Raw genomic sequence first — 26,464 nt, 5'->3', positions numbered from 1 at the left:
TTGATTTTGATAAAAGAATGGATAAAGTTATTACACTAGTTTAACTAGTTGTTGAGTTATTGCCGAGACCTTTATTTATCGTATTTGCGGGTAATAACTGGACCTTTCGTTTAAGACGTCTTTTGTAATTTCTAATAATTTTTTACTTGTCTACCAATACTGACGCACGAAAAACTCATGACATATTCTAAATTATGCATCCCACATGTTTATCGATGTTACACTTCTTTCATGTTTATTTCAGATCAAAAGTGCCTGTTCATGGTGATTGTAGTTCAGTTTTCATAGTCATTTGATATCGCACAATACACAATTATTAAACGCATTCACTGGATCAACAATTAGATTAACAACCATGTATTATCAGTAATTATGGGCCATATCAGCAAAGAAACCGCACTCCAACACCTAAATCCATTTTTTTCCAGATTTTATGAAAAATCAGTAAACAGTAAATATCATGTTCAATAATCTACAAAAAGCATGTAGCTACAAAGTTACAGCGCATTTGATTTGAATGTAGAGGAAATGTCAATTCAAAATCATTTGCAGTTTAATTTAAAATGAACTACACAATTTTTAACCCAAATTAAAAAGTCAAAATCGTTTTCCCTACAAGTGTTGTTTTTTTTACAATATTCAATAAACCCACGCTTTCCATGCAGACCCACGCTTTCCATGCAGATGACTTGATGTTTTACATATGAAAGATAATTTTAGGGCGCTTTTTATCCGGATAATATGATAAACACAAAATTCATGAAAACTGTTTATTTACATTTAGAATTTGCGAAAAACCAAGCTGAAGATGTCATTCTTCAATGTCATTTCTGTTTATAAAAAAACTTCAGACAAGGCTGTACACATGCGAAAATCATTTAGTATTTGCAGTTATTCTATTAATTGATAATCGATATATTTAACAGTACCTGAAATCATTAAGTTAACCATAACTAGATTTCCTCAAACTGAGCTTAATGAATCAAAATAAAAACCAGATTTTATAGTAAAGTATAAACGGCAAATTTGAAAATACTGAGTGTCAAAACATAATTATCTCTGGGACTTTTAACTGTATCACTCTTCTGTCAGGTTTCCACAAATTCTGCACCAACAAACTTATTTTAAAACACCTGCCACTACATTTGTGTTAAATTCTGATCTGAAGATATATTCCTATATGCTGATTATATTCAACACCAAAAAATGCATCATAGTAACATCATCACACAGTGTTGGCTGAACCCATGTATCTATTATGTGAGCGTTTGGTGCCCAATATAGCTGTGTAAAAAATCATAATTGTTATTTCTTCTACCAAAACCAGCCATAAGTAGCATATTTACTTAATCTTACCATTTTTCTTTAATCCTTTTTACCGCATAGTGTAGTAAATCCATTTTATTCTCTGCCTCAAAAACTACTCCACAAGCACCTTTACCCAATACTTTGATCACCGTGAAGTCTTCGCGAAATCTGCAAAAGGATTTCACAAGAGGATTAGTAAAAGTGTTTTCTATTCAGGGAAACATGAGGATAATGAAGTTAATACACAAGATGCTGATAGAACCATGATCAAATACCGGTAGTAAGAAAAGAATGTACAAATAATACAAACTTTAAAAAAATCAGTACATTAAATCTGGTACTTATAGGCTGTATGTGTAACACATTCTTGACATTTGACCTCTTTTGGCGACATTGACCTTAAACCTCAAGAAATACAACACAAATAAAACAAGGGCTGATTGTAAAACATGCATGCCCCCCATATGGGCTGTCCGTTGTAGTGGCAGCCATTGTGTGAATACGATTTTTGTCACTGTGACCTTGACCTTTGACCTAGTGACCTGAAAATCAATAGGGGTCATCTGCGAGTCACGATCAATGTACCTATGAAGTGTCATGATCCTAGGCAAAACCGTTCTTGAGTTATCATCCGAAAATCATTTTACTATTTCCGATCACCGTGACCTTGACCTTTGACCTTGTGACCTCAACATCAATAGGGGTCATCTGCAAGTCATGATCAATCTACCTGTGAAGTTTCATGATCCAAGGCGTATGCGTTTTTGAGTTATCATCCGAAAACCATTTTACTATTTCGGGTCACCGTGACCTTGACCTTTGACCTAGTGACCTCAAAATCATTAGGGGTCATCTGCGACTCATGATCAATCTACCTATGAAGTTTCATGATCCTAGGCGTATGCGTTCTTGAGTTATCATCCGGAAACCATTTTACTATTTTGGGTCACCGTGACCTTGACCTTTGACCTAGTGACCTCAAAATCAATAGAGGTCATCTGCAAGTCATGATCAATCTACCCATGAAGTTTCATGATCCTAGGCGTATGCGTTCTTGAGTTATCATTAAAAAACCATTTTACTATTTCTGGTCACCGTGACCTTGACCTTTGACCTAGTGACCTCAAAATCAATAGGGGTCATCTGCAAGTCATGATCAATGTACCTATGAAGTTTCATGACTCTAGGCCCAAGCGTTCTTGAGTTATCGTCTGACAACCACCTGGTGGGCGGACCGACCGACAGACCGACAGACCGACCACCCGACATGAGCAAAGCAATATACCCCCTCTTCTTCGAAGGGGGGCATAAAAATACATCCATATTTTTTTCGAATTCGACCTTTATGTGACCAAGAAATGCACATAATATACTGTATCCACAAGAAAATGCGCGCAAAGAAACTGAACAAATTAATGATAAGTGATGAATTAAACAAACGTACGAGCTGTTTAATGCCCAAGTTTAATACATGATCTAAAGAACAGAAATAGGTAAATAGGCTGCATGAAAAACCTCCAGTGTTCCTTGCTCGCGGTTTCCCAGGATTCCCATGGTTTTATGTACTATGCAGAACTAGAACTTTGTCACAAACATGACCTTTACCCTGAACCACTTTGTCAGCATCGTATAAGGGCAGATAACTCAGAAATGTGTGGGGAAAAATTCAGCCTTGATCTGAGAAAACGGGGCTTAATACATGTGCGTAGAGTGTCATCCCAGATTAGACTGTGCAGTCTGCAAATCAGGGACGACGCTTTCCGCTTAAACATAATTTTCCGTAAGGAGAGACTTCCTTTAAACTACAAATACCATAAAAGCGGAAAGTGTCGTCCCAGATTAGCCTTTGCGGACTGCACAGGCTAATCTGGGATGAAACTTAACGCACGTGCATTAATACCAGTTTTCTCAGAATGCCGCTCAATTAGGATTAAAAAAGTGTCCTGCACATCTAAACTTTATGGTGATGACATGCTATTTGATGTCAATTATCCAAACAACAAACAAACAAACAGACCAATCGATGAACCTCAATACTCCAAATGTTTGTTTGAAAAATCCGTCACTGCGACCAATATTCTACACTTCACTTATAATGTATAAACTATCAGCAACACTATATACGTCATGTGTACCTTGAGTTAAAGGTTTCTCTTGCTACAGGTGCCCGAGGGGATGTTTGTGATGTAAAAGGCTGGGGTTCTGCAGCATCTGCTAAATTAGGTCTTTGTAAAAGCTGGAATTTAAATAAAACATAAACACCTGTATGTGAATATAACTTTTAAAAAAATAGCAGATTTTTTATGTTTTCAAATGTTCAATACCACTGATATATCAGCATAACCAAACTGATTTTAAGTTTAATATATAACTTGTTATAAGGCAACAGGTAACTTACTGCAAAAAAACAAAATAAGGTTTTTATTGCTTTTTAGCTAAAACACAAATGATAAATATTTGTTATTACAATTCCTTAAAAAAATCTCATTAACCTAGCCTATGTTTATTTTAAAACCCTGTTACATTACCAATCTATTGTCAGCAGCAACCTGTTGATCAACTCTTGCAGCAGCATCTTCAGAAAGAACTAACTGCGATGGTTGAGTAGCTCTTTCTGACTGCAAATAGACTGGGCATTCATGCAGAGCATTTGGTAGGTCAAGTTGTGACCTTGTAGCATGTGTAAGAAACTGTGTGCCTAGTAACTGACACGGCACGTTTCTTATGATTTCACAGGTGTAAGGTGTCTGAAAAACATTAATACGATCTATTACAAATAAATTATTTTTGATGAAGATAAATTAAGATAATTGGAAGGCCATACAAGATGTCTTTGTGAAACACTATGTCTCCCCCATATATTTGACCTTTGACCTTGGACGATGACCTTTACCTTTCACCACTCACAATGTGCAGCTCCATGAGATACATATGCATGCTAAATATCAAGTTACTCTCTTCAATATTGTAAGTTGTAAAAGTTTGACACAGACAAACCAACAAACTGACAAAACGACAGGGCAAAAACAATACAAATTGTTAAACACTTACGACCAAAGACATAATTATACATTCAGAGTAATGTCAAACTATTGTTACAACATAAGATTAGAGATAAATACGAGTTGTGTTTTGGAAAAAAACAGGACTTTGATAATGCATGTGCGTTAAGGTTTATCCCAAAATTTATCAGAGACAACACTTTCAGCCTAAATTGATGATGACACTTTTAAAACACAAATGCATTATGACCCATTTTCCAAGTAAAACAGTTCTTATGGCCATATAGTATTTTTAAGTTGTACCACTACACTTTGTAAATGTACTTTATATTTTGATTCATCGATTGATGCATCGATTGCATTCATCATCTGCGAGATATATTCAGTGCCCTCCGAGAACCAGTCCATTAGCGTTGAGCGTTTTCCTGTGGATGTTGTTAGTAATATGGGAGGTGTCATCGTTGTAACTAGAAGAAAACATAAAGTCATTTTAAAAATACTTAACTTGTAAAATAATCATTAACACTGCGTATGTCCTTTGTTTACTGCATGTCTTTCTTAACATGGTAAACAGAGTGTTAATGTTTCATGAAATGCTAGATCTATAAGTTTAAATAGTACATAACATTGCATTATATGTAATGTAAATAACAACAGATAAGTTAGAAGAATAGTTTTCTTTCAATATGCCCTGCAAACTTAAGATAACAAATTTTAGTTGTTTCATATGTATCCAAGAAAATAAGGCCTAAAGAATAGGTCTGTTTCCTGTTACAAGTTAAAAACAAGTAGGTTCCCCTGTCGGTATTTGTATAAATGAATGAATGAATGGTTATGTTATAAATCAACAAGCCTTTCGTAAAAGCTTAAATCACTAACAGCTTAATTTCATTCTTAGAAAAGATCTAATGAAGAATGGTAGTCATAGACCTGGCCCTTGTCTAATACCTATAAAAGATTTGAGAGAATTTTTATGCGAGTCTTTGTCGAAAAAAACCCATTAATTGCAGGCGAGTATTATATATATACATAAACTCAATAGATACACTCAGGATAATGATGATACTTTTGTTTTGTTGGCAGTTCTGAAGTAGTATGTAAACATGGTCATACATTGATATTGTTTTATGGTAATCAGTGGCATCCCAACTTCAAAAACATTAACAGGGCTGTGATTCAAGAATCGCCACAAAGGAGAATATTACCGTACCCCAACTACAAGGTTGTTGACAAGTTGTATAAAAAATAAAGGTTCTGAAACATTTTCTCCAAATATCAAAACTTTGAAATTCGACTAAGCATTCAGTTTCTAATTGAAATCGGCATCTGTGACAGCCAAAGATATATTCAATAGAATTTCATATTCAGATATTGTGCAAAAATTGCATTATGGAAAACTCGATATGATGAAGTATGATGACGGGGTATTCCCATGGGCACACTTAAACACGGTTATTTAAAACGCTGTAACTACCGGGAAACACATTTTCGGCTTCGGTTATTTCAGTCGGAAATTGAAATTTTATCTTGATAATTGGGGGAAACATATGCATATTTGGCATTGGGATTGGGTCCCACTATCGGACCCGTGAGATAGGCAGAAAAACGCCTAGCCGCCTTTTGGGTTTGACTGCGAACGGGAGACACTCGATATGACAACAGGACCCTTGTTAATTGATCGATTTTGACACATAGCGTAGTCACCTATTTGGGTAGGCATTGCCATGGAGACGCTGCGGATTAGTGGGAACACAGATGCGAGGTACAGTTCAGCCCAAGATAAGGTACATGTATATATGGATGTTGCAAATACCAGGACATTTGACAGATTGCCGGGACTCAGGGATACGCTCTTCATTTCCAGGACTATCCCGGACAATGCGGGGCGTACTGTAAAACCATTAAATTTCGTGTGGTACGAATTTTCGTGGATTTCGTTGGTGAGCTAAACCACGAATTCAAGTACCAACGATTATTTATACATTTTTAATCCGAAATCGATCATTTCCGAATGTCATTTCCGACATTTTATTTTGTTGTCGGTTATCCGAGATATTTGCTTTTTGTAAAAAGTACTTCACTTCAGTAGATCAAATTACACTATATCTTGACTAATTAAAATATTTCCGAATTGAAAATGGTAATAATACTTTTTAAATCAAGCACGGTATTTAAACTGTACATCAACGATTGTTCTTTTTTACGTGGCGTCATCAAATTAAGTTTGCAGATTGATCACATGTGTCAATTCGTGCCAACCAAAGTTAAAAGAGACATAACGGTTATCACACGTGTATTTAGGGGACCTTATTACTCAATTGTTACTACTAGGGGACCTATTACGCTGAAAATTGCAAATATTGTCAAAACAACATTGGTGGCAATTAGCGAGCGGGGACCCACAAGTGCGCCGCTATATCGCTCTTATAGACAATTATCGGCAACACTTTCATGCTTCAGTGCACATTAACCTCAAGTCTTGCTGTCAACACAGATAAGCAGATTATGCTTCGTTATTACTCTGGTTGTTTTAATAAAAGTTTAATTATTATGACGGTCAGTCTTCCCCGAAAAATTTTTAAATCCATGAAATGACGTATCAATGAATTAGTTATTTTTTATTTGAAATCCAAGAAATTACGTGTCAACGAATTAGTTTTTTATTAAACCACGAAATTTCATATCGACAAATTTCTATACGTTTACAGTATGCAAAGTAGTATCCGTTATTCTTTGCCATGTGTTTGGTCAAATTCAGATAATTTTAAAATTGACCCCATGTGTGGCCCTTTTACACGAAAAAGTCCCTTTAAATGTCTATGTAAAACCCCGAAACGGACCGCACACATTCTTACCTGAACATAGCCCGCAAGTCTTTGCACATTTCGTGTTCAAGGCCGGGTTTGGGCAAACGATCTCTTTAAAATCAGCACAAATGTCGGCGTCGTCCTGGCATACTCCTGAAACAGGAGATAACAACAAATGTACGTGAATGGCATGCGTTTGCAAATGGAGACGGCTAGGTATGACTTTAGAGAATCGTGCAAACGATATTCACGTACATGTAACATATCAATGCAGACTTGTGATAAGTGAGATAGCACGCCATTTCTATATAAAAGCTTTTTGGACAGGTAGTATCATAAAAAGACAGTATAAATGATTCGACATAGTGAACAAATAAGGCTTGTGCAAAGGAATACCAAAATGTATGTCTTCAAGAAATCATGTAACGGGAGATGAACCATGTACTAGTATTACTCAATTGTTTCTATTATGGGACCGATTCCGCTGAGAATTGCAAATATTGTCAAATCAACATTGATGGCAATTAGCGAGCAGGGACCCACAAGTGCGCCGCTTTATCGCTCTTATCGACAATTATCGGCAACACTTTCATTCTTCAGTGCACATTAACCTCAAGTATTGCTGTCAACACAGATTATCATATTATGCTTCGTTATAACTCTGCTTGTTTTAATAAAAGTTTTATTATTATGACGGTCAGTCTTCCCCGAAAATTTGAAATCCACAAAATTACGTATCAAAAAATTAGTTGTTTTTTATTTGAAATCCACGAAATTACGTGTCAACGAATTAGTTGTTTTTTTCATTAAACCACGAATTTTCATACCAACGAATTTCTATACGTATACAGTATGTCATGTATGGCCAGCAGATTGGACGCCATGTTTATAGACAGGATATATGCTCGAAAGTATGCAAATACACAAGCACGGCTAATTTTATTGTTTTCGTTGCGGTATAGTCAAACTTTTGTGGAATAAAAATACGGTCGGCGGTAAAAACATACGGTCGGTCGGGTTACAGGAAACAAGACTATTTTTTGTTAGGCCTTACTGTCCGATTATCACACAAAACTGTCACACAACTGTTCCTTCTACTTCACACATCCATACTAATATGTTTGCAAGTTCAAATCAGTCTTAGTATCAGAGAAATTTGCTGTACCAGGGTTCATACAGATTTTTTTCCTAGCGAAATTCAAGCACTTTTTAAATTCTTTTCAAGGGGAAAAAACCTAATTCAAGCACTTTTTTAGTCCGAACCGCTGAAAACTGCACATTATTCTCTGTACAATACTGACAACATTTTTGCTAAATTTGCATCTACTTGCTTAACATTCTTTGTGACTTACAACAGTCTGCACTACCATGCTAATATCAACTTGCCAATAGAGAATCACATGCCAAAATACGTTAAATATTTGCATTAGAATTTTGTCCTTTTGGCTTTTGAGTATATTTGACAAGATGAAAAAAAATGCTATTATATCATTTTTCTGTATTATTATTATGCCGCAGTACACTTCTGATTTTTTGCAAAAATGACCAATGAAAGTACAACAATGAAAAAATATCATATGATCACAAAAACTATATAATAAACACTTAATAACGCTGTCATTCAACCATATTTCAGTTTTAAAAAGGTTTCATTGAAAATGAATTAAACATTACCTACAATAAAATGATGTACACAAAAGCACTAACGATCGCCAATAAATGATCACTGTTTACAGCATTATCTCCCCTGTCAGATCAACAATTGGAGCATCGTCACAAATTTGTAAAATTGTGAATTCATCCAAGAGGCACACACTATGCAACAATTATTCTTGATTTGATTATGCTTTTTCATGAAATACACGATAGTGAACCCCTTTTGGTGTGACCCCCTATTGGCGATTTGACTGTACAGTAACAACTGTTTAATCAAATGTAAGATATTTCATTATGTGATAGTAATCGACCAAAGGCATTACACATACCAAAACAAAAACTGTCATTTGTATTGAATATGTATTGTAAATGTTGACGTTTGGCTCTGGTGACTTTTCAACGCCGATTTCCATGATTTCAACGCGGATTCCCCCATACTAGCGATCTCTATATCTGATATGCATACTTTACAAGATACTTTGACTGTAGAATCGGCGTTGTCAACAACTCAAGGGTACTTAAAAAGCAAAGATTCCCTCAAAATGCATTTATTCGCTAGCATATTTTAGCTTGTCAGCACCGTAATGGTATAATGCGTAAAACAAGAGGGCCATGATGGCCCTAAATCGCTCACCTGACTAAGCTTGCTACATCATCTTAAATTCAATCAGATTTTGGCTTGCTATATCATGAAGTACAAATGGGCCAAATAAAATTTCATTAAGACGTGAAGAAAACCCGGTGACCTAATTTTTGACCCCAGATGACCCATATACGATCCAACATCAGATATTATCAAGATACACATTCTGACCATATGTCATTAAGATCAGAGGGAAACTATTACCTCAACAAGGTTTTTCTATGATTTGACCTAGTGACCTAGTTTCTGAACCCAGGTGACCCAAATACAACCCTAATCCAGATTTAATCAAGATAAACTTTCTGACAAGATTTCAAAAAGATCTGATAAAAAGTGTGACATCTATTGTCTACACAAGGTTTTTCTATTATTTGACCTAGTGACCTAGTTTTTGACCCCAGATGACCCAAATACAATCACAACCCAGATTTCATCAAGATAAACATTCTGACCAAATTTCATAAAGATTGGATGAAAACTGTTTCCTCTACTTTCTACACAAACAAATTGTTGACGGACGGACGCACGCACGCACAACGGACGCTCGACATCAAATGATTACATAAGCTCACTATGTCAATTCGTGACAGGTGAGCTCAAAAATAACCCCGAACTAGACCAATTGGCGGAAGATTGGTAGTAGTTGCCTCCCTTACATTCTAAAACCCTTACCGACCCGTACCGTTCCAGGACCTGTCAGTATAAACAAATGGGAACCGTCATAAATCGTGAAAAAACTACGACTTCAAGGTCTGTGCAAACCCTGTGTACAAGTGTATAAGTTTATTGAATTGATATCTCAATGCAATTTATATGTTTGCACACAAGTAGACAACTGATACATACTTTAAACGCTAACAGTCGAGACTTGAGCAGACTCTGTCTCACTACCATCGAGCACGGTCTGCACAGGCTTGGTGGGGGTTGTCTTGGGCCCATTTGCTGAGAGGCTGACCACCTGGGGTTTCTCGATCTGAAGCTGCCTTGATAACAGGGTCTTCATCTGGCTGTCGATTGCCTGCAGGATGGATTGGGAAATATTTGAGTAGTTTTTTTCATTCTTGATTTTAATATAAGCATTGTTCTGAGAAAACTGGGCTTAATTCATGTGTGTAAAGTGTTGCCCCAGATTAGCCTGTTGCAGTCGGAACATGCTAAAGAAGGTCAAAACTTCAAGCCTAGACTGAATTTTCGTGTGGAAGAGACTTCCTGAACACAACAAATCCCATACAAGCAGGAAGTAGATTCCTTGATTAGATTAAGTGGACTGCAAAGTATAATCTGTGCTCACACTTAAGACAGATGCATTAAACCCAATTTTGCCAGAACAAGGCTGACTTTTAGCTTGGCTGTTTTCGGAGAAAACCCGAGGTATTGTCATAGCCAGCTCGTCGTGTACGCCGTCCGTGTCAAGGTTCGTTAAGGTTTAACATTGGCTTTAAAATCAAAGTCCTTCCACCTACAACTTTAAAATTTCATGTGTAGATGCACCTTGATGAGTTCTACACACCACACCCATTTGGGTCACTATGTCAAAGGTCAAGGTCGCTGTGACCTCTAAAAAAAAAGAAACAAAAATTTCTGAAAAGCTTTCGCAGCCGAGCGTGGCACCCTTTATGCGGTGCTCTTGTTATTCTTAAGTTGAACATGATAAGCATGTTTCATCAAAACAGTCATAAATATGGCTTTTGGAATGGAAACGAGGCAATAAGGTTATTCATTGATTAGACCTTGTGACTTTTTTTGGACATACATGACCTAGATTCAAAAATCCAGATCTTGTGAAGACAGACATGAATACATTTTATCAAAATAAAAAAAAAAGCCTCTAGAATAGATAATGAGCTCCAAGTTGATGACTTTGTGCTCTGGTAAGCTAAGAGCTAAGTCAATTTGGGAACATTAAGATTCCACCATAAATACTCTTTCATGCCCTGATATGAATGGACTTTTAAAAATTCCACAAATCCAAATACACACTCGAGATTTGAACAAACCTGATAAAAAGTGCTTTTTCAGTTTTGTTCAAGCGCAAATAGCTCAGGAATGTGTGCATGTACATTGTCTTGCACATCTATATATCTTGATGAGGACATATAGAGAGAAAGAATTGTTTGATTCAGTGGAATATCGATTTTAATTCACAAGTGATCATAGAAAATAATATTTTCACGACAGGCTGCGCCATGAGTGAAAATTTATATTTTCTATTATCACAAGTGAATGAAAATTATTTTTTTTCACCATTCATTTACATTGTACATGTACACGTGTTTAACTGGAGAATTTCGATTGAATAATGACGTCATTTCACAGTAAAGAAATTTTTAAATTTCACTGTCATGTTTTACTGTTTGAAACAGTGAAATATCAGTTTTAATTCTCTGATATTTCTATATATAAACTACAGGAAAGCATTAAATAAAAACAAGAGATGTGTTTGTCAGAAACACAATGTCCCCTTCTGCCCCGCTTTGAAGCCATACATTTGACCTTTGACTTTGAAGGATGACATTGACCTTTCACCACTCAAAATGTGCAGCTCCATGAGATACACATGCATGCCAAATATCAAGTTGCTATCTAAAGCGATATAGAATTTATGAGCATTTTTCGTAACCTAAATGCAAAACCTTAACGCAAAGTGTGACGGAAAGACAGACAGACGGATAGACAGACGGACGGACGGACGGTCAGATCACTATATGCCCTCCTTCGGCGGCATAAAAATTACTAATAAAACAAGAAATGTGTTTGTCTGAAACACAATGTCCACTACTGCGCCGCTTTGATTTTGTTTTTATTTAAAACTACTATCGTTTGTATTTCTTACAGTGACTAATGTTTTGGGTGAATTCCAATCTCGGCATTTTGCATGATTAAATGATTGTTAAAATCCGCATTGTGCAGCATTTGGGGGAAAGGAGTACTATAACATTGCTATAAAAAAACGCACAATTAAATGCTAAAACTGCACAAAATTGTTTAAAAAAGACGTACATTTTCTTATATACAACTACCAAGTAGTAACTTCAAAAGTAAAACATAACATAAAATACAAATAAAATGTATTATTGCAATTACATAGTGCAGTCAATTAAGAAGCTACTTAGATTGCACTTTAATTCCTTTGGAAGATGAAAACCAAACATTACAAAACATAATTTATGGGATCATAGAAAGCATACTATTAAACTAAAACTGTTTTTAAGCATGTTCTCGTATCCAACAAATAAGCCACAACATGCATTTAATTTTATATATTGTGAATACATAAAACACTAAGGAATGAATGTATCGTTCTTTATCATATAATGCATAGTCTGTGATCGTCAGGAATTTCAAGAAAATCGGGTACTGAACATTACACATTACAAAGGGCTACATACTTTCAATTTTTACAACAGTTTGCAACAGTAATCTATTCAGTCACTATTGCATAGTGGACATAAAGGGACCGAATTCTTGTGGGCTTATGCTAACTTAAATTATTGTTTTTATAATTATATTGCGTACACGAAGTGAGCTTACCTTGATGTTTGCATTAGCCATGTTGTACTGGTTTTGCTGGGGCTGGTCAGTGTAATGGTCAGCCATGCCTAATAAGCTCCACCTACTACGCGGCTCTGGGAAAAGAAGTATTTTATTTTATAGTATTTTATTTTGTATGCTTGTATTGCTGTTAGTTACTTTGTAATAGCGGGAGTAAATAAAAAGTTCATGTCAGTTGGGTCTTGTGTATAAACCATCCATCTAAGGGTCTAGACAATAAATAAAGATAAATAAAGCAACATTAAAGCTGTAGTTGTCGACAGGAATCAAGGCATATACAAACAGCCTTCGATGAACTTGCTATTGCTGACAGGAATTTAGGCATATACAAACAGTATTCAATAACTTGCTATATATTGTTGACAGAAACAGCTTTCAATGAACTTGCTATTGTTGACAGGAATTTAAGCATATACAATCAATATTCAATGAACTTGCTATTGTTGAAAGGAATCTACGCATATTCATACAGTATTCACTGAACTTGCTATGCCGTTTGTAAAAGAAAAGTTGATAATGAAAGGGTCTTAAACACATTAAACATAAATATGTTTGTTTTTAAGGTGCATGTTTAAACAGTTATTATTTATGAATTAGCATATTAAAAATTACAGAGACAGGGACAATAACATACTAATGGTATACAGTGTAGTAGTATATATTTTTCCCAAATGTCCAAATATTCCTGATTGAAACTTTGACTTTTTTAGTTTCAAAAATATTGTTAAGAGATGATACATCTAGAAATAATCTATTTTTAAGTTGTACTATCCATTTAACCTTAAAGTTAATGCTAAGGATTGTCCGTTTTATGTGTGTGTTTTTTACAATAAGTCAAAATTTATATATGAAGCATTGATACTTTTTTCATATTTAAAGAAATTTGACGCTCAAATTCCGAATTTCACAGGAGTAGGTTATATTCCTAAAATGGAGAGAAAACGCCCTGACATTTATTAGATAATGTGAAATGAAAGGGCTTTTTATTTATTACTATCGCTGTGGCCGAATTCGGCCTACATCCTCTCAGTAGATTTGTTTGAATTCATAATGTTAAGCCTAAAATGAAACTTACCTCTAGAAATTGTATTCACCTTTCAGCAACAGCACGTTAACATTTTCCTCAAATAGGGTTTTGCATGTGCTATTTTTCCCCCTGAATGTAAGCTAGAGTCCATTCCCTAAAGTTTGATATTATACCCTAAAGAACAGGCAAAACATACTTATTTTTAAATCTGTAACAAGCATTTACAAGCAGGTAAAGACCAGCAACAAAAACTAATCATAGTAAATACCTGTTGATTGCATGGGAAATCATATGGTTCTTGACCTGCAAGCATCAACAAATAAAAATGATATCAAAGTCAGATTTAAATACTGTTATAAAGTAGTCCTCAACAATTAATTATTTATTCACTCTACAATTCAAATTTACTAATGATTTTGAAAGATGCACAACTGTTGATGAAAATGTTTCTAGCACATTAAAAGGTTTAAGTGAAACAACTAAAACATAAACATATTTAACAAAGTAATGCACTGAAAAAACAAACATACAATAACAACAAGTTAATAACAAGAACAGAAAAATAAGAGCCCATGTACATCCTAACATTCTTGTTCAAATCACAAGTACTTAAAAAAATTGTGACAATTAAAAACAAGAGCACCGCCTTGCGGGTGCAGACCGCTCATCTATTTTCTTTTTAAAGGTGAAGGGACTCTCATTTTCAATCACAAAGGAGGGAGGAGTGGAGTGAAGAGGGGTGTATAGTGTGGGGTTGTGGACATTTATTACATTATCTTCCAAAAAAGCGAAAAAAAAAAAAAAAAAAAAAAAATCGGGGGGGGGGGGGGGGGGTTTTGGGTGCGATGGTTGGACGGTATTTCAAAAATAACCGTTTTAAAAAAAAATGGGGGGGGGGGGTATAGTGTGAGGGTGTGGTGATAATTTGTGAGATGATCTTAAAAAAAAAAAAAAAAAAAAAAATCAAAAAAAAAAATTGGGGGGGGTGGGGTGGGGGGGGTGGGGTGGGGGTATAGTGTGAGGGTGTGGTGGTCATTTGTGAGATGATCTTAAAAAAAAAAAAAAAAAAAAAAAAAAAATAGGGGGGGGGAGGGGGGGAGGGGGGGGAGGAGGGCACGGGGGATGGTTTGGGTGAAGTCTATTGTGGTATGTCAGGTAAGAGTAGTTTCATCAAAGTATCAATCAAATCTAATCATAAATAAAGAAGTTATGGCAATTTTAGCAAAATTTAATAATTTGACCTTGAGAGTCAAGGTCATTCAAAGGTCAAAGTAAAATTCAAGTTGCCAGGTACAGTAACCTCATGATAGCATGTAAGTATTTGAAGTTTGAAAGCAATAGCCTTGATACTTAGAGTGGATCGAAACACAAAATTTAACCATATATTAAAAGTTACTAAGTCAAAAAAGGGCCATAATTCCGTAACAATGACAACCAGAGTTATGCAACTTGTCCTTTTACTGTACCCTTATGATAGTTTGTGAGTGTTCCAAGTATGAAAGCAATATCTATGATACTTTAGGGGTAAAGTGGACCAAAACATAAATCTTAACCAAATTTTCAATTTTCTAAGTATAAAGGGCCCATAATTCCGTCCAAATGCCAGTCAGAGTTACATAACTTTGTCTGCACCGTCCCCTTATGATAGTTCATAAATCTTGCAAGTATGAAAGCAATAGCTTTGATACTGTAGGAATAAAGTGGACCTAAACACAAAACTTAATCAAATTTTCAATTTTCTAAGTATAAAAAGGGCACATAATTCTGTCAAAATGCCAGTCAGATTACATTACTTTGCCTGCACAGTCCCCTTATGATAGTTAGTAAGTGTTGCAAGTATGAAAGCAATAGCTTTGATGCTTAAGGAATAAAATGGACCTAAACACAAAACTTAACCAAAATTGTCAATTTTCTAAGTATAAAAAGGGCTCATAATTCTGTCAAAATGCATGCCAGAGTTATCTAACTTTGCCTGCCCAGTCCCCTCATGATAGTAAGTAAGTGTACCAAGTTTGAATGCAATAGCATTGATACTTACTGAGAAAAGTGGAACTAAACGCAAAACTTAACCAAAATTTTCAATTTTTTAAGTATAAAAAGGGCACATAATTCTGTCAAAATGCACGCCAGAGTTATCTAACTTTGCCTGCCCAGTCCCCTCATGATAGTAAGTAAGTGTACCAAGTTTGAATGCAATAGCATTGATACTTACTGAGAAAAGTGGAACTAAACGCAAAACTTAACCAAAATTTTCAATTTTTTAAGTATAAAAAGGGCACATAATTCTGTCAAAATGCACGCCAGAGTTATCTAACTTTGCCTGCCCAGTCCCCTCATGATAGTAAGTAAGTGTACCAAGTTTGAATGCAATAGCATTGATACTTTCTGAGAAAAGTGGACCTAAACGCAAAACTTAACCGGACGCCGACGCCAACGCCAACGCCAACGCCAACGCCGACGCCGACGCCGACGCCGACGCCGACGCCAAGGTGATGACAATAGCTCATAATTTTTTTTCAAAAAATAGATGAGCTAAAAATAATTCTGAAAGGATTAATATGAATAGAAGAAACAAGAACTTTCCTAACAAAAAACGTTTCATTTTTTAATATGGAAAGCACTGTGTTTTAAATATTTAAATTCATAGTCCAAATAATTAGATGTTGTATAACAGTGAAGTTCAGGTAACCAGCCCGTGAAACACGCACATGCCTCATAGGGAACCAGCGGCCAACCGACAGCACGAGTCTTAACTTTCACTTCTTGCACGGGCTGTTGAAGTGAGTAAATGTGTTTGCCTGAGGTATTACCAGCCGGATTTGTGACTATAAATGAGCCTGTGATTGTATATGTTAGCCGGTGACTGTGTGTGAATACGTATTTGTCAAGTGTAGCCGACGAATTTCCCTCGAGAACGTCAAGGACAATATGTGCCAACCTGACGAAGTTTCCATACGATGTTAATGTATCCATTTTAGTGTCGTCGCTAGTAGTTGCAGTAGTTGTAGTCAAAACCCACGATGAGCTATATGTGTAACCGGTATTACATGTAACACCACAATGGTGGCAGAAGTGGGATTTCAGTGTTGTGTTTTAATGGTTGGGCTAGTTCAATAACTCTTTTGCAAAATCAATCGGCATCGTGGAATGTGTCAGAGGTTTTCCTAGTTCCTAGCCATTTTGGGAAAAGGAGTCTCGTCAAATGGTGATTTTTTCAATCAATATCATGACAAATTTGGGATTTTTTTTATCAACACAATTCATTTACCAAATTTAGATTTTTTTAGCAACAAATATTGACACATCAGGCCATTTCCTGGCCATGTTTGGAAAAAAACAATTCAATAGCGCTTAAAGTCAAATGATTTGGGAAGAACTAATTTAATATAACTCTTTATAATAATGAAAATGAGGAGAACACAATTATATAAAAAGAAGACAAAGATGGCTCTAGTTCGCTCACCTGAGAGGAGTCAGTTCATTCATTCTTTACCAAACGTCAAACTTGACCTAGATATTGTCCAGACAAACATCCTGGTCAAGTTTCATCAATATTGAACCAAACCTCAGGCATATGAAGTGATTTTGTTTTTGTACGATTTGACCTGGTGACCTATATTTTGAGTAGACCCCCCTTACCAAACATCAAGCTTTGCTTACAAAAATAAATATTATGACCAAGATTCATAAAATCTGAATCAAAATTGTGACCTCTAGAGTGTTTACAAGGATTTTGTATAATATAATGAAAATTTGGACAAATTAAGGGCAATAATTATGGCATTAATTATGTGATATATATAAAATCAATCTTTTTCCCAAGTTTCATGATGATTGGACTAAAAATGTGACTTCAAGAGTGTTCACAAGCTTTTTTAGCTCACCTGATTGCTCAGTTGAGCTTTTGTGACCGGTTTTTGTCCATCGTATGTCCGTCCGTCCGTCCGTTAACATTTGCTTGTAAACACTCTACAGGCCACATTTATTGTCCCATCTTCATGAAACTTGGTCAGAAGCTTTGTCCCAATGAAATCTCGGCCGAGTTCGAAACTGGTTTGTGCCGGTTCAAAAACTAGGTCACTAGGTCAAAAAAAGAAAAACCTTGTAAACACTGTAGAAGTCACATTTCATTCCCAATCTTCATGTAACTTTGTCAAAATGTTTGTCTTAATGATATCTTGGTTGAGTTCAAAAGTGGTTCCGATCCGTTGAAAAACATGGCCGCCAGTGGGCGGGGCAGTTTTCCTTATTTGGCTATAGAGAAACCTTGTAAACACTCTAGAAGTCACAATTTTTGCCCAATCATCATGAAAGTTGGTCAAAACATTGGTTCAATTGATGTCTCGGACGAGTTCGAAAATGGTCGAGATCAGTGAAAAAACATGGCCGCCAGTGGGCGGGGCATTTTTCTCTATATGTATATTGTGGCAGTTTTCCCAATTTGGCTATAGAGAAACCTTGTAAACACTCTAGAAGTCACAATTTTTGCCAAATCATCATGAAAGTTGGTCAAAACATTGGTTTTATGGATGGTCGGGATCGGTGAAAAAACATGGCCGCCAGTGGGCGGGGCATTTTTCTCTATATGTATAGAGTGAAAACATGTGAACACAGTAGAAGTCACATTTTAGGCCCAATTTTCATGAAATTTGCTCAGAACATTTGTTTCCTTGATACGAGAGTTGAGTTCAAAAATGGTTCCGGTCAGTTGAATAACATGGCTGCTGGGAGGGGGGCAGTTTTCTCATTCGAAGAAGAGGTGGTATATTGTTTTGCTCATGTCGGTCCGTCCGTCCACCAGATGGTTTCCGGATGATAACTCAAGAGCATGAAACTTCATAGGTACATTGATCATGACTCGCAAATGACCCCTATTGATTTTAAGGTCACTAGGTCAAAGGTCAAGGTCACAATGACCCGAAATAGTAAAATGGTTTCCGAATGATAACTCAAGAACGCTTATGCCTAGGATCAAGAAACTTCATAGGTACATTGATCATGACTCGCAGATGACCCCTATTGATTTTCAGGTCACTAGGTCAAAGGTCAATGTCATGGTGACCCGAAATAGTAAAATGGTTTCCAGATGATAACTCAAGAACGCTTATGCCTAGGATCATGAAACTTCATTATAGGTACATTGATCATGACTTAAAGATGACCCCTATTGATTTTCACATCACTAGGTCAAAGGTCAAGGTCACGGTGACCTGAAATAGTAAAATGGTTTCTGGATGATAACTCAAGAACGCTTATGCCTAGGATCATAAAACTTCATAGGTATAATGATCATGACACGCAGATGACCCCTATTGATTTTCAGGTCATTAGGTCAAAGGTCAAGGTGACCTGAAAAAGTAAAATGGTTTCTGGATGATAACTCATGAGCGCTTATGCCTAGGTTCATGAAACCTCATAGGTATATTGATCATGACTTTCAGATGACCCCTATTGATTATCAGGTCAATAGGTCAAAGGTCAAGGCCACAGTACCTAAAAACGTATTCACACAATGGCTGTCAAGGTTACGGTGACTCAACTTAGAAAAATGGTTTTCGGATGATAACTCAAAAATGCTAACGCCTAGGATCATGAAACTTCATAGGTACATTGATCATGATTTGCAGATGAAATAATGATGAAACTTGACCAGGATGATTGTCTGGACAATATCTAGGTCAAGTTTGACATTTGGTCAATATTGAATGAACCGACTCCTCTCAGGTGAGCGAACTAGGGCCATCTTGGCCCTCTTGTTTACTATATTAATATAAGAAAAACTGCCCCCCCCCCCTGGCAGCCATGTTATTCAACTGACCGGAACCATTTTCAAACTCAACTCTCATATCAAGGAAACAAATGTTCTGACCAAATTTCATGAAAATTGGGCCAAAAATGTGACTTCTAGAGTGTTCACATGTTTTCACTATATACATATAGAGAAAAATGCCCCGCCAACTTGCGGCCATGTTTTTTCACCGATCTGAACCATTTTCAAACTCGTCCGAAATATCAATAAAACCAATGTTTTGACCAACTTTAATGATGATTGGGCAAAAATTGTGACTTCTAGAGTATTAACAAGGTTTCTCTATAGCCAAATAAGGACCCCCCCCCCCCCGGCAGCCATGTAATTCAACTGACCGGAACCATTTTCGAACTTAACTCCCATATCAAGGAAACAAATGTTCTGACCAAATTTCATGAAAATTGGGCAAAAATGTGACTTCTAGAGTGTTCACATGTTTTTACTATATACATATAGAGAAAAATGCCCCGCCCACTGGAAGCCATGTTTTTTCACCGATCTGGACCATTTTCAAACTCGTCCGAGATATCAATAAGACCAATGTTTTGACCAACTTGCATGATGATTGGGCAAAAATTGTGACTTCTAGAGTGTTAAAAAGGTTTCTCTAAAGCCAAATAAGGAAAACTCCCCCCCCCGGCAGCCATGTTATTCAACTGACCAAAACCATTTTTGAACTCAACTCTCATATCAAGGAAACAAATTTCTGACCAAATCTCATGAAAATTGGGCCAAAAATGTGACTTCTAGAGTGTTCACATGTTTTCACTATATACATATAAAGAAAAATGCCCAGCCAACTGGCGGCCATGTTTTTTCACAGATCCCGACCATTTTCAAACTCGTCCGAGATATCAATAAAACCAATGTTTTGACCAACTTTCATGACGATTGGGCAAATATTGTGACTTCTAGAGTGTTTACAAGGTTTCTCTAAAGCCAAATAGGGAAAACTGCCACTATATACATATAGAGAAAAATGCCCCGCCCACTGGCGGCCATGTTTTTCCACTGATCTCGACCACTTTCGAACCCGTCCGAGACATTAATTAAACCAATGTTTTGACCAACTTTCATGATGATTGGGCAAATATTGTGACTTCTAGAGTGTTAACAAGGTTTCTCTATAGCCAAATAAGGAAAACTGCCCCGCCCACTGGAGGCCATGTTTTTCAACTGATCGGAACCACTTTTAAACTCAACCAAGATATCATTTAGACAAACATTTTGACAAAGTTAAATGAAGATTGGGCATGAAATGTGACTTCTACAGTGTTTACAAGGTTTTTCTTATTTTTACCTAGTGACCTAGTTTTTGACAGTTTCGAACTCGTTCGAGCGTTGGGACAATGCTTCTGACTAAGTTTCATGAAGATGGGACAAGAAATGTGGCCTCTAGAGTGTTTACGAGCAAATGTTAACGGACGGACGGACATACAACGGACAAAGACCGGTCACAAAAGCTCACCTGAGCAATCAGGTGAGCTAAAAATAATTAAAAATATTTATTTTGAACATTTGGAAAACACATACAATATCGGTTTGGGATCGGGGCCGGTTCCTTAGGGATGGGTACGTGTTACGGCCTTTTTTATATAGCAGGAAAACTCATGTGTTTCTTTGTCACTTTGTCAAATAGTCATGCAATAATTAATTAAACAAGAGTTCCGCAGTCTGAGTCAAATGCCTGCCCCCCAGACAGGGCTTTGAACTAGTAAGCCCAATTGCCAAGGCCAATGTACATGGGAAGTATCAAGCCAATTGGTCAATTCGTTGACGAGTTATTGATCGGAAACGATACCACAGTTAGTATGACAGTGACCTTGACTTTTGACCTAGTGACCCCAATTTTAATAGGGGCCATCTACTGTCCAAAATCAATGTACAAGGGATGTATCAAGCAAAATGGTCAATCCGTTCGCAAGTTATTGATCGGATTTTTTTATTCTTAGTGTGACAGTGACCTTGACCTTGTGATAAAATTTCAATAGGGGTTATCTACAGTCCAAGGCCAATGCACATGGGAAGTATCAAGCCAATTGGTCAATCTGTTCACAAGTTATTGATCGGAAACAATTTCACTTTTAGTGTGACAGTGACCTTGACCTTTGACCTAGTGACCTTAATTTCAATAGGGGTCATCTACTGGAAAAGGCCAACGCACATGGGAAGTATCAAGCCAGTTGGTCAGTCTGTTCACAAGTTATTGGTCGGAAACGAAATGGTCTACCGACAGGCAGACATCTAGCAAAACAATATTTTCAAAGTGGGGGATATTAAAAATGTATGCGATGTTGGTAAGAATTTTTCAAGAATAATGTCATCAAAACTTTAGAAGGTACAGGGTTCATAAGAAAGACTATCAGACAAGCTTCTTTTGAAACCTAGTAACCCGAATGTGATGTCTACTACACAATAATTGACGGAGAAATCACCAATTATGTTATGTAACTGTTAAATCAGGATTTATCAGACAAAAATCAGAGAACACATGGACTCCTAAATTGGAAGAAGGATTTCAAAAGGAAAACGTAGGAGTCCAAAACGGAATTCAAATATTGCAAGCGGCTTCAAATTTTCATGAAAACAATCTATTTAAATAAAGAATAAATATACATTATTCTTGGTATCATAAAAAATCGACACTACACTAATTATTTATTGAATGTATAGTTATAATCTCTGGTAATGATACAATAAACACAATAGATGTAGCTGATTATCCCATATAACGACAGTTTCGATTAAAACAATAATAATTCAGTCCAATTTTGAGGATCAATGCGTTTAAGAATTTTATAAACATAAAATTACACCATTTTCTGAAGTGAAGTGAACAGTGAATTACGGGACAGGTGTTTTCCAATTGAACATGCAAAAAGCAGGCAACACAATGCGCGCACATCAGGCACTGTTCAATTTTGCTCAAGTGAATCTCAATTTATATTGAAATCAACTGAAAACAAAGCAAAGATTTATTGCGTCATACGCAGTCATGCAAACATTACATGCTTCCCACGGACTCTGGGATTGGTTTTCGATAAGCGTCGTTTTTGAAAATTACGTGTACAATACACTTAAATGATTTCCGCATGAAGTTTCGCTAATTAACATTCATGACAACTTAACAAATTGAACCAAGCAAATTCAGCTGGAAGGCGGAAGCGTCCACTCGTGTCAGGGCAACAGATAATAGTTTGGGTCAATTAGTTTTCACTGCAAGTTTTTTGTAACAATTAGTGTTTTCCCCTCAAAACTATTTGTCAATTAGTTTTTTACAATTTGATCAAAACGCATAAATATTTCTGGATCAGATTAGAGCTTCATTTTTGGATATTGATAATGCTCAGCATTTCTTATTCAAATTTAGTCATTATAATATTCACACAGACAATGGTTGTTTGTAAATATTAGTACTAATTGTATATTGACAAATGGATGATGGAGTCATTTTGTTAAAACCAGTTTCAACACTCCTGCCTTATCAGATCATACTCACATTGCCCAACCCTTTCAATCGATGACAAGCCAGTGGAAATCACGATGTTGTTAGTTTTTGAGACACGGAATCGCAGCGGTGTTTAGAGCCGAATATTTCAGAATATGTCACCTGCGCTATAAAATGTGATCGTATACTCTTCACAATGTCTTTTCCCGACAGTTTGGGTCTCGAAACAAATTGTAAAATATTGGGCGCGCATGCCGTTTATGAAAGTTTCCTCACCCGATTGCGTTTAACAGAGAACCTTTTTCCGAACTTTTTTCGGGTGTCGGCTCTTTCGGACCCAAGCACTTTCGGCCCCGGTTTTTTCAGGCTCATTCGGCCCCAATTTCAGGCTCATTCGGCTCAAGCACCAGGCTTATTCGGCCCCATTTTTTATTTGAATTAATAGTTAACAAGATGTGTTTGTGAAACACAATGTCCCCCTATATGATGTTTGACCTTGAAGGATGACCTTGACCTTGTGAAGGATGACCTTGACCTTTCACCACTCAAAATGTGCAGCTCCATGAGATACACATGCATGCCAAATATCAAGTTGCTATCTTCAATATTGCAAAAGTATTCATAAAATAAGTGATTTGGGCCACATATATTTGACCTCTGACCTTGAAGGATGACCTTGACCTTGACCTTTCACCACTCAAAATGTGCAGCTCCATGAGATGCACATGCATGCCAAATATCAAGTTGCTATCTTAAATATTGCAAAAGTATTTATAAAATAAGCGATTTGGGCCACATATATTTGACCTCTGACCTTGAAGGATGACCTTGACCTTGACCTTTCACCACTCAAAATGTGCAGCTCCATGAGATACACATGCATGCCAAATATCAAGTTGCTATCTTAAATATTGCAAAAGTATTCATAAAATGAGCGATTTTGGCCACATATATTTGACCTCTAACCTTGAAGGATGACCTTGACCTTGAACTTTCACCACTCAAAATATGCAGCTTCATGAGATACACATGCATGCCAAATATGACGTTGCTATCTTCAATATAACAAAAGTTATTGCAAAATGTTAAAGTTGGCGCAAACAGACCAACAGACCAACAGACAGACAGACAGGGCAAAAACAATATGTCCCCCACTACTATAGTGGGGGACATAAAAATATGTTGGTCGAAACAATTTAAAACTATGGAATGTTTATTACAGTAATATATTGTCTTTATTGAGGATTAATCCATTTGAAATAAGATTCTCTTGTCTTTTGCTTCAGGTATATCGTCGTCGAAATGAGACGAATAGATACAAGAGTATGGAACGGCTTTGAAAATAAAACAAACTATAAAATAATTCCTATTAGATATATTTGGATACATTTTAACAACACAATACATTAATTTACTATACTGTAATTACATTATTTACTGCACACAAGTTGTTAATTTTATTAATAAAATTACAATTACATCATAATGATAATAATATTCATTATCATCAACGTAACATCATAATCATCAGCATTATCATCAGCATCATCATCAACAAATCCATTATTGTTTAATAGACACTTATCAATTTATTTTCATAAACAATCAAAGTATCAATTTTCATTCTTATTGACAGCACACACTTGTTCACACATCGTTAAATCATTTAACAGATGTTGCTTTCTTTAATTACTCCGACCCCGTCATTCATTATTAAATGAAGCCATTGTCTAGCACACTCGCACCTATGCCGGGTTTTATGATCTTTATCAGGTTGTTAAATACATGCGTTGTGTGTATTCGGATCAACAGGTAACAAAAAGGTAGATTTAAGTTGATGAATCCGTTAACTTTGAACTGACAATAAAATAAATTTAAAAATTGGCAAATTATAACCATGACAATAAAATAAATTAAAAAATTGGCAAATTAGACCTATGTTCAAGCGTACTTAGGAAAATAATTTATTTGTCGAAAATCAGAGCTAGTCAGTTGGCATTGGCACTAATCTGTATTGTCATCATCCTCTTAAAGTTTTATATAATCAAAATTATGAAAAATGTAAATATTGGATAAGACTATAATAATTAACTCATAATTCATTAATTGCTACGATCCCGTCTTAATTATTCATTCTCGAGTGAAGCCATTGAATAGCACCCGCACCAATGCCCGGTTTTATGACGGTCACCTTAAATTTATCAGGTTGTAAAATACAAGTGTGTAACCAGATTAACAAATTGTAATAAGGCAATTAGATTTATTCACGTTTGCATTAAATGTGTCAGTTCTCATTAAAAGGCATCTGAATACTAGGGCGGCTTTAATAGATTTTGTTGATATCCATATACAACTTTCTAATATTGGAATATTGGTATTTGTATAAACGAAACTTTTGTATATTAAATATTGTATAAACGAACCATATGAAGATTATATATGAGAAATATACTGAGAAATAAAAACTTGCGAGCGGAGGGCCGAGTGGAAAATCTTAATAATTACTTAGACATAAATACAAAATCGCTTATATTGGACAATTACTTAACTGTCGAAAATCTAAGACATTATATTTAATAAACAGAGTTTGAATAATAGACACTTACCTGTATTGCAGGTGCGATGCTGCCATTTGTCACAAACGTCACATGTGATGCCATGCTGCAGCGAGCAAACGGCCTTCTTACAAAACACACACGCGTCCTCCATCACAAAGTCACAATCACTAACACTTGCACTGTTTGTTATAATTTATTTACGATTAACACAAGTAACATCCAATATCATACCAAATTTCACATCGCAATTATAGAACTAGTAACCTAAGTATACCATAGACAGCAAAATGATTTATAATACCAATGAACACAATAATAGCACTTTTATACGTTATTGCAATAATTCCGTTAATAACTGCTCAATAACCGACAAAAAAACACAATGGAACATATCAAACAAATACTCATCATTTACACCTTTAATCAAACGCAATATTTAACAAACAAACCGACAATTAATGCAATTGAAAGCCGGCACAATTGAACAATTAAAACAATTACATTCATTGGTAACAGTTTATAAAACGATAATGGTTTACAATTAATTTCATTAAATCATCAATAATCAAAAGCAATACAAAGGAACAAACCGACAGCATAATATATAAATTTAAACAACTTTATTCAATCATACAACCGCTGTAAATAGGTGTA

General features: G+C 35.9%; 1 protein-coding gene across 2 annotated transcripts in view; it reads right to left on the bottom strand.

The window, feature by feature from the left end:
* Positions 1-26,464, bottom strand: part of LOC127875045 (uncharacterized) — a 70,715-nt gene that overhangs the window by 5,706 nt on the left and 38,545 nt on the right. The gene's annotated exons all lie outside the window — the stretch shown is intronic.

Source organism: Dreissena polymorpha, chromosome 3, assembly GCF_020536995.1.
Source record: "Dreissena polymorpha isolate Duluth1 chromosome 3, UMN_Dpol_1.0, whole genome shotgun sequence".
Taxonomy (NCBI): Eukaryota; Metazoa; Mollusca; class Bivalvia; order Myida; family Dreissenidae; genus Dreissena; species Dreissena polymorpha.
Note: the sequence above shows the minus strand (reverse complement) of the source record. Positions and strands in the feature narration are given on the sequence as shown.